Below are 13,970 nucleotides of genomic sequence, written 5' to 3'. Positions count from 1 at the left end.
TGATTTGTGAAATCAGTAGCTAAAGCTTTAATTCTTAGCTTATAAAACTCCACTTATGCTGAGTATGTTCATCCTGTGCATGGGATGGCATCCTGTTCAATTGCTACACCGCTCCAGAATAATTTTAAACGACACGGAGTCCGAGTGCCTTTCTTACTGGGATGAGCACAGCTTCCCCTACCCGCGGCGTTTACTGGATACGGCCAGAGCACTCTGACGCTGCTCTCTAGTGGTTTCCTTGCAGCACAGCGGCAGGCAGGTTCCCACCGCCTCCGCTCTGATTCAACGACAGATTCCTCTGGATGCACCCACTACGTCTAGTCTGGCTTAAGGAAAGCCTCCTCTTGATATACCCACAGTGCACAGTCTGATGCAAGAAAAGTCCTCTCCTGATGCACAAACTCTTGCAAATGGAATACAGAGCAGTAGCGTAGCACAGAACCTGTTTAATTTCAGGTTCTCACCAGGGAGTTCAGAGGCAGCTTTCTACCCCTTCCCAAGAACAGAGGGATGCACTGCGCAGCCACAAGAAATTCCCAGGGCTCTGGCACGTGGTCATAGTACCACAGCACAAGTGACCACACCTTCACTGGATCATTCTAATAATTTGTTTATGCATTTTCAGCCTGTAGAGAAAGGGTTTTGCTGACTCATGTAAAGCTGTCCTACAGACAAAGGGTGTTGACCATTTGTCTTGTAAATCCACATTGAAGCAAACAATTACATGTGCCAAAAGAGGCCTTTCAGCATGGGCTTCTTGTTCTCTTCTCAATGTGCTGGTCTTCCAAGCTTTCTGTTGTTTATGAAATTAACTGGACAACTGGATCAAAAGCCTGATCTGGTAACAACTGCTATGATGATGATGATGATGATTGTTATTATTATGCATTACCTTAAAAATATTGTGTTTTTTTACTTCCCACCCTTTATTTTTTCTAATCATTCTTGTTGCAAACATTTATTCAAGTAACACACATTGAGCTCATACAGTTCAGTGAGATTTATATCTCATCTGAGCCTGGATTAGCAGATTTAAAAATATCACCTGATTTTCTCCAGAAGTGGAGATAATTTAATTAAAAGACTAAACATTGTAATAAGTTGCACAGTAGGTCAGTAGTTTCAGAGGTACTGAGTGTTCTCAATCTGCTGGGAGATCTGAACAGGTAATAAAGTGTGGGTCTAAAGAAATGCTGGAGAGCAGTAAGCAAGATCCTAAGACTTGCTCACATACCATCACTTACCTTTGTAGTACCTCTTCATATCGCTAATACATTTTTCCAAATACTAAAGGTTGAGATAATTTCAAAGAAAGAGGTCTCAAGCTGAAAAAAAATGGTAATCATACATTAAAGAAAGAAGTGATGATGTATTGGTTTTCAAGGATCTGAAAGGTTAATGTTGGGTGATTGATCTTTAATAACAGTTTATTTACAGCAGAAGTAGCACTTACATACATACACAAAGGAACAGAACAGGGAGATAGTATGAAAGCAAAACCGATAAAAAAGGTAACTACAGCCAGTGAAAATTACAGCAAATAAACTGTTTATTCTGACGACCACCCACAATGTTGTCCATACCTCAGAATCTCAGAGAAACCTCAAAAAAGCAATTGGTATTAATTGGTGAATGTGGCAGGTAATTTTCCCTGCACTCTCAGGTTAGTGGGAATACTGAACAAATGAATGCTTTTAAAGACGCATTCCCCAGGTTCACACTAATTCATGAAGCATCACAGGAAGGCTATTGCTGCACTTCGGATTTGATCCATGTCACTAAACAAGCCTAAATATTTAGTTTATTTCAAAAATTTTAGAAAATACATCAAAATTTGAAATAAAAAGTACCTTGTATACTTTCTCCAGGTTGTATGAAGACTGTCACCCAGGATATGTCACAGACTTGAAGAAGAAACATTTTTCCCTAAGAATAAGACTATTCTCTGTTTAGATGATTGACCAGTACATGAACTACTGTGGAAAAAAACCCAACATTATAGAATTTTCATTATATAAAACAACATGTACTTTTTCATCTTCTAAAGAGAAGACAGAACAATGATAATCTAGAATTCTGCATGGAAAATACAGGTAGAAAATTAACAGGTAACAGTGATCACCTCATTAACTGAAAATATTAGTGATGTTAGTTATTTGATGTAATATATGACTGAAAGCCTCTAAAGAGCCTGGATAAGAAAAAAGGAGCTCTCAGTTCTCAGAAAAGCAACGAAGAATTTTATTTTCAAAGTAATCCAGGTTAAACTTTAGAAAATCCTAGCCTATGTATATAACTTAATATAGATTTCTGGAGAAGGGATTTTCCTGAACAAATCTTTGTGTTTCTGTTACTGTAACATAGCATGTCAATGCCATAGCTGTTCAAAGGGCATTCAGCAAGTCTAAGAATGTGAAAATGAATTTCAGTTTGTCAGGATGACTGCCTGGGAGGCTTCAGAAGAGTGGGTCCAGTTCAGCACAGAATAATTTGAGTTTTTCAGCTGAGTAGAACATTACTGGTGTTCTCAAATTCCTCCCATCTTTCAGTCCTTCCACACAGGCAGAAACATTACAGATGTCTGCAAAGCTTAAGAACAGAAACCCTGGCTACTCTTAAGATCTACTGGAGGCCTGGGTAATAGTTACAGACAGCAGCTATTTTTCTTGGCCTGCATCATGGTCCTAAGATACACTGGTCATTCCACTGGTAGTAGTGGCATTCAACTGAAATCTGCCTTTTCTCTGAATGAGTTTTTCCTGTCCTCCTCACTTCTCACTGTATTAGTCATTCCTTTTTCCAGAACTCTTCAATGATCTTCCAAAGCTCATATTTTTATGTACAATTAGCATTGCACATCTAATGACATTGCACACAGCCCTTCCATCCCCCAAGAAAGATACCCTCATAAGCCACAACTGCTTCCATGTTTCCAGGATGTCATACAATCAGGACACTGAGAGACATTGAGAGATCCCTGAGATAGGGTGTCTCTTAACTGAATGAAAATATAGCCTTATTGATCATCTCTTTGGACCAATCCAAAAAAGAAAAAGAGATCCAGACTATTTCCTCTCCTCAAGTCATGATAATTTCTGCATATGCCAGGCTATAGAGATGTTTGCCTAACCTGTTTTTATTAACAGTTGGGAATGAAGCCCCTATCTCTTCCTTTGTGGTGTAATCCAAGGCTTCACTATGCTTCCTTGATAGAAGGGTTTCTCTATAGTCCCACCAGCTTCTATCTTGCTATAATTTCAGTTCAATACTTATTCCAGCTACAGAAAGAACGGTCAGATTGGTCTGTATCTTTGTACGTGCTCAAAGTCTCCACTGCTCTGGTTTCTGCCAGTTACTATGTATCAAGATGCCTTACACAAACGTATTCTAGCATTTCTTCCCAGGAAGAAAAAGGATCATCCTATTTTCTGTAATACAGGAATAAAGGCAGATTAAACAAAAAAAATATATAAAAAAGCAGAACAGATATTTCAGCTGTAGAATTAACACTTTGTCCTTGGAGTTTTGTATGAAAACAAGTGATTGCAAATGCAGCCTGGGATCACTACCATCCAAGCACTCTCATTCTGTAATTAAAATAAATGTCAGTTACAGAGAAACATAAAAATCAGTCTTTCTTTAACATCACAGCCTTTCTGATGATGGAGACTTTGGCTCAATTAGCTTTTTTAATCTGTGCCTCAAGTGGAGTGAACTCAATTTGGCATAATGCCACTTTGTAGAACGTTTTGTGACTGACTAGTTGACAGAAGTAGTCTTGTGGGAGAAGATTTTTGTATGCTACTGAACCTGAAAAGATTTTCTCCGCTATTCAGGATTCTCTGGTTCTTTGGGTACATTACTTTTGCTGCTGAAGTCAGACATGTCTTTCTTCTGTCAGAAAACACTGGGCAGTCAGGAACTTCTTTTCCCAGAAATCAATCTATCACTTGCATTGTATAGCTTTGACACAAGAAACAGTGGCTCAAATGGTCACTGAAAGGAAAAGACAGAAAATAAAACTGGTTTGATTTGAAACCCAAATACCTGATGTGACATACCTGTTGGGAATAAAATAAGGTATCCTTTGTAGCCACATGCAATTGCCATCTGATTTAGGGCTCAGCCTCACTTTAACTGCAATCCCTGGCACATGTCTGTGCTTTTCCCAGTGATGTGCTAGTTCCAGAATGGAAAACTTGAGAACCTACTGAAAGGAGAAATGTGAGCATATGAAGTCATATTTATAAAGAGGATTTTTATTTTCCACTAGCTCATTTTTATATTGTCTAGGTCTACTGTTAATTGCTTGTTCTCATTTTTTGATATCCCTCTCCCTTCAGAGAGTACACTCCAAAGTGGAATCCTTAATGATTTCTAGATTAGTCTGGTTGGCAAGAAGCATGACATGTCAGATGATTCTACCACAAAGTATTTCAGTGGTCTGCTGTCATATACTAGTTAGGAGTTTAACTGTATCTTCTCATCTTATACATTTTTTTCCAAACCCCTCACTTCCTTTATAATTTAGTTCTTATAAAATAATTCCCTGGTTTTTAAAATTCCAAAAGGAGATTCTTAAAGACATAAGTAGCAACCAGAGGCCTGATGTCCACTGAAACTCCACATGGCTTGCTGTTACATAGCTCTCAAAAAATATCTAATTTTTGTGTATTATGTGTAAAGTGAGTAATAAAAAGGAAACACAATCTTGACATGGGTGATAAGCAGCTATGCTCCCTGAGCACACCCCTCTCCCCTGGAAGCTACCAGCCTGCTCTCATGGCCAACAGACAGCGCAGCTCTCCAGCCGTGAAGCCACAGAAATGGCAGCCTGAGAAGCCCTTGCAGGGACTCCTCACTTTTCTCCAGGATCTGCTTTTAGGCTGGGCTCTCAGACTTGTTTTCTAACAGAGCTATATTGCATCTATGCCCCCACTTGGCTAGGAACCCTGTTGATCTGAATCCACATGGATTTGACCTCCTGGTTTGACTTTGGATTTATCTCATCACCATCTATTCATTTGTTAACCTCCACTTTTGGATGAAGACTATCTACAGACCTGTCATGACTGCCATCCTCTGGCACAGTAGACCTGGCTCTTTCTGGGGTGATGGCACTCTGTTTGCCTTGCTGCTCAGATATCCCTGCCTTGTGGGGCACTCTGTCCTTGCTCAATGACAAGGATATCTCAGTTATAATGCTGGAGGGAAAAAAAACTTTTAAGTATTAAAAATAAATAAATAAAAATAATGTTCAGGAGTAAGTTTGCAATAAAATAATATTCTAACCTGAAAGGAAAATGTAAATGCTTTGCACAAAACCTCAAAGAGATATCCCTTTTACAGTATCTTTTGCCAAACTATTTCTAATTGCCAATATGGATTTTTGTAAAGGACTTACTCTTTACAAACAAGATAGTATTTTCATTTCTTTCTGCTTCAGTAGAAATTTATCAAGACAGGACAGAATTCTATACATCATTAACTTCAAACAGATATCACTATCTTTGGATTATCAGTAGTTTGAGTAGTATTTTAAAATGAACAGTATTATAATTGATTTAGTTTCATATCCAGTTTCACATCACACCCCCGCTACAAAGTATCTGCTTGAGACCGTCTGTGGTTTTAGATATTTTCATAAAATACATATTGGCACTTTAATGTTTTACCACTGATAAGTTTTTTGTTAATGCTTGACCATGACCAAGTGTTTTATTGGATCATAATATCACTCTTTCACTAGTCATTAAAATTATGAGGCATATCTTCTTCTCATGCCCCAGGTACTTATTCCATTAAGAGGAGATGACCTTTAACTTATATATATTTTGTTCTCAGTGCTTCAGTGGGAAGGAAAAACCTACCTAATTACTCTTTTTATCCCATCATAGCTGCATAAACTGCTCCATACTTCATGGAAAAGTTTAGAGATGCAAGTAACATGTTTGGAAGAATAATACACGAAAGTCTTAGCCCTCCAAGTGTGAAGTAGGATATTTCTCCTACCATTGTCAAACAGGGGATTAAAGAACCAGGCTAACTGCAGTCAGGTTAGGTGAACTAGATATGCAGTATAGGGAAAACCAGGAAAGAAACTGCTCTTCTCTCAAGTTTTGCTTCCCAAGGATCATGAGACTTGCCCATTTTTCTTTTTGCATACATGGGCTTTACATGGGCTGTAAGGGACTAATTTCTGTGGACCCTAAAATGTAACAAATGCTAATGTATTCTGCATTTAAGGGGAGAAAGGGTGCATGAGAACCTGAATTTCCAGGGTACTCTGGTACTTCTGTGCTGGTGAGAAAAGGATGCCATGTTAAATGGTGACCTGTGAGAACACTCATTAGGAAGACGATCATAGCATATCTTAGCTACATCTCTGTGTATTATGACAGGGATCATGACTAGGATCAAAACCTGATATTTCTAGTCCCACAAAGAGTATTCTCTTATCTCTTACTGAAGTCTGATATTACCTACAGTTCCAAACATGAAATTAACATGATCTATCAGTAGCAGCACCATTTTACTCCATTACTCTATGTCCACAGCATGTAGTCACTGTGCCAGACTTCAGCCTTCTCAAGAAGCAACACTTCTCAATCTAATCCTGTCTGTTTGGGAGGCACTTTTGTTTAAAGAAGCAGTCACAATGTATAAGAAAATAATATAATACACTCACACCATATATGGATCATTGCAATGTATGTTTTGTAACTGTGTGCAGAAACCTGAGTTAGCCAGCTTTGGTAAGTCTGCCCAGCAAAAATTTTGAGGTCTAAATGTTACAGCCTGGGAAGAAGAAAGAGGGAAAGAAAATTTATTTTAGAGTTGTCTACACTTGGATGACCAGTAGTTCCACAGGTTATATGCATTCTAGAGGTATTTAAATAGCAGAAATGTTTGTGGTTAAAGGAGTAAAGAGTATCCAGGGCAGCAAGTGAAGTAAGGAGTAGCAGCAGGATCACAGAGCAGAGCTATAAGAAAGGTTTACCTGGCATCTCACAGTGAGAAAGTCCTTGTACCTTGTGTTGAACAAATATGTTTCACTAGATTTTTGGGCTGAAAATGACCTTGATGTGATGTAAATATATTCCAAGTGCTCTGCTCTACTGTCTCCCTTTTTCTAATTGGTAATCTGGATTGTGAAATGAAACTAATTTAGAGACAACAGATTTGCTGAATGCTGCTGGCACAATAGAGAGTGCAAAATGGCCTTTCGATTTCTTAAGTCCTGGGAGCGGCAATGAGAATTTATGCAGGAGGGCACTTGATAGGCAAGCAGGGAACAAGGTAGAGGGGCAGAGTTCATTGCCCCCCCCAAAAAATGGTGTCAGTCATCAATTTGTTCTGCTTTAGTTGAGAAAGACAAAAGGACCTTAAAGGAAAAATGAATCTTCATTGCTAGGAATGAATGGGGGAATGGTACTCCTAATTGTGAGGTATATATTTATACACACATATATTTACTCTTCATTAGATGTATGAAATGAAAAATGACAGGAGCCAAGCATGTCTTGACTTACCTTGTAATGCCATTAAGCATATCATCTTTGTCTTACATGCAAACAGTCACTAATATTTGTTACTGCATGCCTTCTGTAGTGAATGCAGTCTCCATTTTTCTTTAGGGCGTGCTAAAAGAATTGTCTTGTCTAAGCACTTCAAGAAATAGTGAAAAAGACACATGTTGATACAACAGAAGTCTAAGCTGTCACACAAACTGCCAGAATTCAAGCAATTCTATGTATTATTATTATATATGTTTTAAGCAATGCAAAAGAGCAATACAAGTTTCAACCTGATACATAGAGAAAAATCAAAATTGTGAACAAAGATGACAGTGATCATGCATGAGTAATCATAGTGGGAAACTCTGGTAATGCAAAATTTTTACAGACATAATTTTATCACTTTTCTGTAATGATTTTTTAAAAGTCCAAAAACTTTGATTTAGCCAGGGTAAGTTCTACCATTCTTAACATAGTCTGTTTTGTAGTGTTTTCATTGGCTAAGGAGTTGGTCTTCTATTAACACTTTTAGTTAATTCAAGAATACATTTATTTAACTTCTTTAGTCCTAATATGGCAGGAATCACAAACATAATTCTGTGTATGTGACATTCATTTACTGTTGCTGTAGAACCTTGGTGGCAAATCATGTCCCACTTGTTAAAGGTAACAATGTTCATGGTTAGAGCTATACAAAAGAAACATCACCAGGAAGGTGAATTCTTTAGAAACAATTTTTTCACTCTGGTTTCATCACAGTATTGAAAGAAAGAAAACTGCTATCAAGAACAAATTATAAGAATAAGTTGTATTATAATAGATTTATAGGATTCAGACAAATCAGAATGATGAAACATCTCAGTTTGCATTGGGCCCCTCTGTTGGGCCCATCTGGGCTCAAAAGCCTTTAGCTAGTGCTGGCTTCAGAACTATTATCTGAATTTCTCCTTCCCTAGACTACATCAGGCATTCAGCACAAAAAATATTTCAAGCATCTACCATCAGAAGTTTTTTTTCTACCCATGAGCTAATCAGTTTTGTCAGAGTTATCCCAGATACATCACTACAAATACTTAATGACTTTCTAAATTCTGTTTTTATTAATAGTTGGAGTTCATTACTCTGCTCAATTATGGGGGAAATATAGCCTATCATAATTGTCAGGATTAACTAAGTTTTCTTCTCAGCATTTTTTCACCCTCTTTCAAAATGTGATTACAAGTACTTCTAAAATTCACTTGCCAGTATTTTTCTAACCCCAAAGCCTTTTCTTTTAAAAAAGGTAATATATTTTAAAACACCTCAGTTTTTGTCTCAGGTCTCATGAATTTCACTCATATATTCATCTTAAACTACTTCATTTAGCTGGGGAAAAGAGCATGAAAAAGAGAGACTTAACCTGCTTAAAAGATTGTCAGCAGCACCTACTCTAAGTGCTATTTTCTGCAGAAATTAGGAAAATGAGTTCTAGGAGATGGGGACTAGTGGAAGGGATATATGTGTCTGACTTTCTCTTTAATGGAAAGTGAATATACAGGGGATCTAGGAAGTGCTGGGGTACATAAAAAATGAGGGCAATTTCAGTAACTAGATGAGGCAGGAAGGTGGTAACCCTTTATGATTTGCTTTGAAGTTCCTAGGGCATCAGAGTGAAAACAAACAGATGAAACCCTTTGTCCCAGAGGGAAAAAAAACCAGAACAGCTCAGACTCATCACATTTAGTTACAGAAAGGTACTGTTCCCAACAGTACTTGGAAAGGGTAGTAATTTGGCTGCTATTGAAACTGTGTTATGGCATGTTACACCTCTCCAGTAGCATAGTTCAGTGACAGTAGTACAGTTCTACTAAATCCCTCCTGAAACGATGCCAAGGAGGCAGTTTACTGCACTCAGGCAGACATTTAACATAAATTTACTTATGATGGTTACTTAAATTAGGACTTTTGAAATGCTGATTTACCACAAGTAGACCTCAACGTTAACATTGTTGCAAAGGAAGCTACATTTAATCTGCATATACAGGCTTTTTTTTTTTTTTTTTTTTTTTTTTTTTTTTTTTTTTTTTTTTCTTTTTCTTTTTTTTTTTTTTTTTCTTTTTTTGGTAACTAAATGATCCTGGTATTTCAATCCTTAGGGCTGCCATTTCAAAAACTCAAGTTTAAAAATTTCATATCCTAGTCTCAGCTGAGGGGTCTGCCATAGTTTATAACTAAGAGAAGTCTTTAAACATGAAAAGACCAAAACTCATTGGGGAAAAGAAACAGAGGTGGGAAATAGTATATCCAGAGGGTGTTACCACTGACTCAGGTTACTGAAACTAAAATGCTCCAAGTGAAAACCTAAAGGAAACTGGTATCCTTATTAGTACAGATTTCAAATGGTCTGGTGGACCACATCCAAGACTTTCTGCAACTTGAAAATGCAGATGGCATAGTCCAAATATAATATTGTTGGCCAGCCCACCAGACAAACAGTTCCAACTCTGTCCTAGACCTGCTCTAAGTTACTGTAGTTTGCTGAACTCTGCCCTTCAGCTTTCCTGTTTTTGAAGAAAGGCTGTAGGGTAATGACTAAATCACAAACTAGATATTAGGAAAAAATATGTTACAAAGGTTTGACTGATGCTGAGCTGTATTAGCTGTTCACTTCTAAGGTGAGATATGGTATATAACTATAAAATGTCTCTGCACACTGAAGTTTTTAAAATTCTTAAGGAAACTTTAGTATTCAACATAAGTCTTGCAAGAAAGTATTCAGGTTAGAAATGCTCATGAATTGCAAAAAACTACTATGTATTTGACACTTGATTTTACTCTGTAGAAACTATGTGCAACAACACATTAAGAATTCGTCATGCTATGGAGCAAGAATAACAATAAGGATAAATAGGTCTCCTTAAGGTGTGTGCACATGTGTTTATAGACAGATGCTGCAAGTTGGCATTAAACACAACTCAGTACGCAGTACAAATACCTTTGCTCCTTTTATAAAAAATTAGTTCAAATGCCAATGATTCTTAGCAAAACTTTCCACTTCTGGGATCTCTATATTGATTTTAAATTGGGTGTTCCTGCTTCCCACTAGGGTATTAATTACACAGATAGTAAGTATCTGTTCTTATCTATTTTTAATCCTTTTTAGAAGCCACTTTTTAATGCTGGTGAAACACACCATTTTTTCCCTTACAAGAGCTCAAGCTGCAGTCCTAGACATTTTCCAAGAGTCCTCTTTGCTCCAGTTATTTTATTACTTAGTAATTTCATATCAATTCTGGGTCTTGCTTTTTAAGAGGAAATGATATACTGTGAGCAGTGCCAAATTAAGAACAAACTCTCTTCCCTGCTCTACCAGATCACAAGGAGACCTGGTGAGAGTATTAATTCAGTCCTTGGGCAGCAGGATGCTTGTGCTGAAACAGACTGGAATTCTGCATAGCTTGAGCACTTGAAAATTACTAGGAAATTTTCTCTTTTGGTCTCATTAACAGAAGTCCACTAACTTTCTTGGTATTCTGAATCAAGAGCACCTCCAGCTCTCACTGATACAACACCTTATTCTAGGCCCTTGTTACTTATATTTACTCAGTGGGAAGAACACAAGGAACCAAAATTTCTCCATGGAAGTTTATAATAGCAACAGTCAATAAAGCCATTGCAGACAAGGCGATAAAAATGATTTAATTAAAAAATATAAACTAGGAGTCATAAAATAAATTTTATGCAGCTCTATCAGACATATGTGAAACTAGACACAGGATCATACCCACTGGGGGGTTTTTACACATAACCAAACCAGCCAATAAGTAAATAAACTTCATCTTCTGTAGGGACTGAGAAATACGAAATATTGAAGAAGGAAGAGTAACCATAACCAACGTATTTTGGTGACACCATATATCTCAGGATTAAAACAGAAAAAAGAAAGCACCCTACAGAAACACAAATATAAATGCAGTTCATTCCGGTATATGCAGCTCTTGTGAACTTTTATGAGAGAAATATAATAAAAAACACAAAACACCTCTATAGTGTATAAAAAAATGCCTATAATTCATTGCTTCTTAAATCAACGTGATGTCTGCAAGACTGGCTGTAGGAGTACCTTAAAGTACCCATGAAGAAAATGTTAACTATACACATAATTCTTAACAGCCCACAGATTCTTAAGAGTGCTGGGCTGCTTAGAGATACAGTACCAGGTTGGATTAAGTAAGTGGGAACAAAGTACCTTTTTTCCTTCAGTGACAATGCCAGCTTGAAGAACTCATCACAAGCTGACAAAATTTTGGCATCACCACCAAAAATTTGATAGTAAAAAATTAAGAAGGCACATGATTTGTCCAAACAAAACACAGTAAAACAAAGCAGACCGATTTACTTATGTTTCAGAGGACAAATAACAAGGAAAAACATTCAAATATGCAAAATGTTGAACTCACTACTTGGTACATCAGGTTTTTCAGGGAATGACTAACAACTGCATTTGAAAAATCCAGAAATGCCTTCCAATAATTTACCAATCATGCAACAATCACCTAATTTCCAGGACTAGTTTCTTGCTTCCTCAGCAGGATTTTTTTTTTCTGACAGAATGACAGCTAAAATACTCCAATCCAAACAGCTGAAGCTACGTCTGATATGGGAGCCAGAACTCGGGAGTTACTGCTCTGTTTCCAGGAGAAAATGACGCTTACATAAATTTGCAGTAGCCATCTGCTAAGTACAAACTAAAGCCCATTGTTAGTCATAAAATACTTAAATTAAAATCATCTGTAATCATGGGCGATGTTTCTTCCTCCTTTCTTCAGATACTACACCTAGTTCAGTAAAAACTAAAGGGCAGCGAGCACGCACACCGCCAAGGCCGCGCGCGCCGGTGACCCAGCCACTTCCGCTTTTCGCCCCCTCCCCTCAGCGGGCCCCGCGCGCGCCGCCAGGTGGCGCCCTTCGCCCGCGCGCCGCCTGCCGCGCCCGCGGCAAGATGGCGGCCTGAGGGGGTGCGGGAAGATGGCGGCGGGCGGGGCGGGGCGGGGCGGGGCTGCGCGCCGGTGGGTGCAGCGGCCGCCGCTCTCGTCCTCCTGATGTTCTCTTCACCGGGGCAGCATTTTCCCTTCTGGGAAGTTCCAGCTGTCAGGCTGCCTTGCCTGCAGCTGTCCCCCATCTAGCCCTCCCCTTTCACTTTTATCAGCATGTCCTAACAGCTGCTGAGGCCTCTTCCCTACCTACCATGTAGAGCAGAGAAGTGCTGATTGCCTCAGTTTGTAAAGGGCTGGGTGAGCTGCAGAGAGGAAAAGGTAATCACAAAGCTCAGTTTATGCCAGGTTTGGCTGGTAGATGTGCTCAGGAACATGCCTAAGGTGACCAGTTCTGCAATCACTGTGGAAACCACCAGCACATCCCCACTGGTGAAAGCTGTTCACAGTCCTAGGGGATCAAGGCTAGCTATGAACCCCCTTATTTCCTCAGTTTCTTTGTGCTTTGCAACATAATTCACACCATGAGAACTCTGTACTCAGGTAGCTCATGCAGGCCATGTCTGATGGAAGAGTGAAAAACTTGCCTTCATTTTCTTTGTTTGCTCACTCTGTTGAAAGACAAGCTGAGGGAGCTTGCATGACCCAAATGCAAACTGGTTATTATGCAACAGAAGTTTCCCAGGTAAAAAAAACAAACAAACAAACAAACAAACCTAAACAAACCCCACAAACTAAAAAACAGAGGAAATGGTTTAGAAATTCTCTGTTTTCATTGAATTTTTGTAGAGTTAAACTGCAGCAGTTTCAGTAGACTACACTAAATAGGAAAATATACTAAATAAGGAACATAAACTTCATCAGAGACAAATATAGGTCCAGTACCAAACATACAGTAACTTATTCCAGATGGTGTTGCTGAATGGAGTAACATGACATAACAGTAACGTCAGTGTCTTCTATCCAGTACCTTTGTGAATGTGTATTTTTCTGCAAAAACACCCATTAGAAAGTCCTTTGGCTCTCTATTTTCCTGGCCTTTTTCCAGAGAAGTATCCCAAAGAAGAGGAAGAATTGCTCAGTAAAGCAAAGATAATTCCTAAACCTCCCTGGGTGTGCCATGCTTTGGTGTTCCATTGCTGTCCTGTTGGTGAGCCGGACTGCTCCTGTTATAAATAAATTTGTTTTAGTAGGTGGGGTTAATAATAGTTAATAGTGTTATTGGGTTGTAATGAATTGCTAATTAACATAATGAGCTGTTGTGATCAATGTAGTTACAAAGTTAATTGTATTGTCAGTCAAGTGTGTGTGCATAGATGTCAATCAAGGAAAAGGGGGGTCGAAAAAGGTGTAAAGGCAAGGATCTTTAGACGGGTTATCTTTAGACGGGTTACATCATGGAGTGGTGTCAGCAACTCAGCCTGTGACTGGGGGACTAACCAGCCAAGAGTGCCTCAGAATTCCGAGATGATTGGCCAAG

At 38.5% G+C, this 13,970-nt stretch overlaps 1 protein-coding gene across 1 annotated transcript in view; it reads right to left on the bottom strand.

The window, feature by feature from the left end:
• The window catches only part of LOC137464612 (atrial natriuretic peptide receptor 2-like), a 44,975-nt gene extending 37,312 nt beyond the window's left edge, over positions 1-7,663 (bottom strand). The window contains exons 1-3 of the mRNA XM_068176052.1: positions 7,477-7,663; positions 7,001-7,144; positions 6,689-6,798 (exon numbers count right to left, since the gene is read on the bottom strand). The gene's annotated coding sequence lies outside the window, so the exon portion shown is untranslated. The remainder of the gene's footprint in view (positions 1-6,688; positions 6,799-7,000; positions 7,145-7,476) is intronic.
• Positions 7,664-13,970: the final 6,307 nt, after the last annotated feature.

Source organism: Anomalospiza imberbis, chromosome Z (assembly GCF_031753505.1).
Source record: "Anomalospiza imberbis isolate Cuckoo-Finch-1a 21T00152 chromosome Z, ASM3175350v1, whole genome shotgun sequence".
Classification (NCBI taxonomy): Eukaryota; Metazoa; Chordata; class Aves; order Passeriformes; family Viduidae; genus Anomalospiza; species Anomalospiza imberbis.
The sequence above is the reverse complement of the archived record's forward strand: the minus strand, read 5'-3'. Positions and strand labels throughout refer to the sequence as shown.